Source organism: Dromaius novaehollandiae, chromosome W, assembly GCF_036370855.1.
Source record: "Dromaius novaehollandiae isolate bDroNov1 chromosome W, bDroNov1.hap1, whole genome shotgun sequence".
NCBI lineage: Eukaryota > Metazoa > Chordata > Aves > Casuariiformes > Dromaiidae > Dromaius > Dromaius novaehollandiae.
In genome coordinates this window covers 70,513,325-70,517,344 of record NC_088130.1, presented here as the reverse complement: position 1 = coordinate 70,517,344, position 4,020 = coordinate 70,513,325, and the positions used below count along the sequence as shown (strand labels likewise).

The following is a 4,020-nucleotide window of genomic DNA, read 5'->3' as shown; positions in this document are numbered from 1 at the left end:
TCTCCTGATGGGGGGACTAAGGACACGCTGCTGATGGCTCTTAGGTCCAAATTATGGGAGGTAAGCACCTGCTTTTGGCCGTTTCAGAGCCACCACGAGCCATACGGCTCCAGGGATGGACGACCCAGCTCCATACGTGGCAAGGGCTCACGCCGTGGCTGCTCTGCTGTCACGCTGCAGCCTTCTTCCCCCAGCGCCGTGGTCACCACGTCTTGATCGGTGCTCGCTGCAGAGCAGGGCCGCCCGCGCTGCCAGCCCGGGGCTGCTCCGGCCCATGGCCGTGGGCAGGAACCAAAATACAACTCACCGGCCGAGCAGCCCGACCCAGAGATGCCGCTAACCCATCCTGGTCCTCGGGCTTTGGCGCCTTCGGGGGACAAAGCATCACCTGGGCTTTTCCCCGTTTAACTTATCTCTTACTCTTGCGTGGGTGTGCAGATTTCTCGGCACCGCAAGATGGGATCTTCTCCATGATTTTTCAACCCCTGATCAAGTTTCCAGGCATTTTGTATTACACTTGATTTAGCTTTGCTAGACTAAGCACATTATTAATTGGTACTCTTTTTATTTACAATACTATTGCCTGAAATATATACTACACTCGGTAATTGAATTTTTGGAATACAGTAATTAAAAAAGTCAAAAGAGCAATAAACAGAAGCGTCAGTAAATAATTGCATCTGAGAATGAGCATAAATCATCCAGATTAAATGATTTTATATCATATTTGAACTCTTTAATTTTAATTTATGGTTTCCAGACAATTTACAACCGCTGCTGACTTTGTTTTCTTCTGCGTGCCTCGCAGCCTCGGTGCTGATAAAAAGGTTTTTCAGATTCTTAGATTTTTTCATTATTATTCGCCCAGGTTATTTTTTTCCTCCCTCCCTCTCTGGAGGAGATGCTGGGGTGAGGACAGGGGACGCCGGGAGCTCAGCGCCGGAGCGGGGCAGAGATCCGGCGGGGCCGAGTGCCTCGGCGCGGGATGCTTTTAGTGAACTCGGATGTCCCCTCCACGACATCCGCAAGCCAACCGCTGCTCCGGAGCGGCTGCACGGTGTGCCGGCCGCGCTGGGTGTCTGCAAGGAGAAGAGGAACCGGGTCCTGCGGTGGCTGCAAGGGACAGGAGATATTGGATAGACCAAGCTTAAACGTAAAGGTTCCCCCCCAAAAGGCCAGGCTGCTGTGCTTTGGGGCAATTTCATTTAAAAATCAGACATTATTTCTATCCACTAATAGAAAAAGATCATTTTTTTTAGCATAGCATTAGAAAGAAGTTCCTGGGCTGCTGAAGTGACTTCTGTTTGAAGTTTGTTTACTTTTTTTCAGTAAGCTGAACTTTATTCCCTGTCACTTTTGAAATGTGCCATCTTTCTGGATTACACTCGATAAGCACTTGCTGAGGATATAAGCTATCAGTTTTGTAGTTTTGATCTCCCAGAATTCAATTTTTTCTGGCTTAAGATCAAAAGATGACAAATATCTTGAAAGAAGACAGAAGCTTTATTGTTGCTATTTGAGGATATCAGCATGTCAAAAGTAGAGATGGGTTGTAAACTATCCTGTTATTCGGGACAAGTATTTCCAACTCACACATTAACTTGGGCTTGATAATTTTGCACGTCTTTGTGGGGAATAAAAGCCGCTGTGGCGCAGTGCTGCTGTCGTCCACTCAGCGCAAGCCGGCGGTCGGTGTGGTTACTCTGCTCCGGGCGTTTGAACGTGCCACCAGGGAAGTGCTGCTGCCAGAGGCACATTTAAACCGGTGCTGGGAGAAATCAGTGTATCTGAAAGCATCTCTCGGAAAAAAAAGACTAAAGAAGAGACAGTAATCTTGTAATGCCGGCACCAACAAAAGGCAGCAAAGGAAGGAGTCAAATTGCTTGAAAATGCTGAATGTGACGGGAGGATAACGAGGCAAATGCACGTTGGGCTTATGCAGGGTCTTCCCTACGGGCACGCGCATGATCTCAGGGACGCCCCGGCCCGGCAGAGCGAGGTGCCCCGGCACTCCCTGAGCACGCCGGCCCAGCGTGACGGGAACGCTGAGCGGGACGTGGTACGGGATGCAGAGGGGGATGCTGAGCGGGGATGCTGAGCCGGATGCTGAGTGGGATGTTGTACGGGATGCCGAATGGGAATGCTGAGTGGGACGTGTGGGATGCTGAGCAGGGACAACGAGCAGGACATTTTGCGGGATGCTGAGCAGGGATGCTAAGTAGGACATTGTATGGAATGCTGAGCGGGGATGCTGAGCCGGATGCTGAGTGGGATGTTGTACGGGATGCCGAATGGGAATGCTGAGTGGGACGTGTGGGATGCTGAGCAGGGACAATGAGCAGGACATTTTGCGGGATGCTGAGCAGGGATGCTGAGCAGGACATTGTATGGAATGCTGAGCGGGACGTTGTGCAGGATGCTGAGCGGGATATTGTACGGGATGCCGAATGGGGATGCTGAGTGGGACGTGTGGGATGCTGAGCAGGGACAATGAGCAGGACATTTTGCGGGATGCTGAGCAGGGATGCTGAGCAGGACATTGTATGGAATGCTGAGCGGGACGTTGTGCAGGATGCTGAGTGGGATGTTGTACGGGATGCCGAATGGGAATGCTGAGTGGGACGTGTGGGATGCTGAGCAGGGACAATGAGCAGGACATTTTGCGGGATGCTGAGCAGGGATGCTGAGCAGGACATTGTATGGAATGCTGAGCGGGACGTTGTGCAGGATGCTGAGTGGGATGTTGTACGGGATGCCGAATGGGAATGCTGAGTGGGACGTGTGGGATGCTGCGCAGGGATGCTGAGCAGGACATTGTACAGGATGCTGAGCAGGATGTATGGGATGCTGAGCAGGAATGCTGAGTGGGACATTTTACAAGATGCTGAGCAGAGATGCTGAGCAGGATATATGGGATGCTGAGTGGGGATGGCGAGCAGGACCTTGTATGGGAGGCTGAACAGGACGTTGGGGATGCTGAGTGCAACGTATGGGCTGCTGAGTGGGATGTTTGGGATGCTGAGCGAGATGTATGGGATGCTGAGCAGGGATGCTGAGCAGGACACATGGGATGCTGAGCAGGGATGCTGAGCGGGATGTTTGGGAAGCCGAGCGGGGACGCTTTTGCAGGGCTGTGCTCTGTGGGCTGAAGCTCATGAGGGGCTGTGTCCCCACTGAGTAACTGCAGCTTCATACACAACAGCAATGCCTTTAACCCCCACAGCATTAATTATTCTACAGCATGAGTTATTAATTTAATTCATAGCAGCCCGGTGCCTGGGGAATCACCTGTGTTTCTGGCTACCGTACAGTGGGAAACAAACTTTGCCTCCGAGTGCTCATGGTCCCTCCTCACCCCTCTTTATTTCTCTGTTGCAGAAAATGCTAAAATGATATTCCCAAAGATTGTTTCCTCAGCTACGTTTCACATTGCTAATACCGTTCACTTGCCGAGTGAGGTAGGAGCTATCTGTCCCAGACAAAGCACAGCACCATAAAACAGGGCTTTGCATAGACAGCTGATTTTCTGTAAGTTGCATTTTGCATTTCAGAGACTTGACTTAACAAATCAGTGACTTCTAAAGAAGTCAGCCTAAGTTTGGCTTTATTCGTATTTTTGGAGCAGCACCAGTGTTGTGTCCGACGGGTAAAAGGACGAGGCGAAGGATGACTTATAATCTGCATATATTGGGTAACAGAGCCACACCATCGCCTTAGCACAGCCCGGTATCGTTGTCTGCGGCACCTGCTCTTCGTGGCCTTGGGTCTCCGGCCCTTACCAATATTATCTGTGCTGGACTTTTTGTCTACGGCTGCCACGTGGGTCTTTAGGACTCCTTAACTTATGTAAAAATACATTTTCATGACATATTCTATGGCTTTCATAATATGTTTTTAGCACCTGGTGGAACAGTGGCTATATACAGTAGTTCTGCCTTTTGAGGCGATGTTTGAATCACACCTATGTATTTATAAAGACAAAAACGGTGTGATTCACCAAGGAAAAGCACTGAGGAACAT

The 4,020-nt window shown here is 50.2% G+C and overlaps 1 long non-coding RNA gene across 1 annotated transcript; it reads right to left on the bottom strand.

Moving 5' to 3' along the window:
* Positions 1–545: 545 nt before the first annotated feature.
* On the bottom strand, positions 546–2,812 carry LOC135324253 (uncharacterized). The gene is made up of 2 exons (XR_010385617.1): positions 1,594–2,812; positions 546–1,113 (listed from the first exon to the last, which is right to left on the bottom strand). It is a non-coding gene; the product is annotated as an uncharacterized LOC135324253 (long non-coding RNA).
* Positions 2,813–4,020: the final 1,208 nt, after the last annotated feature.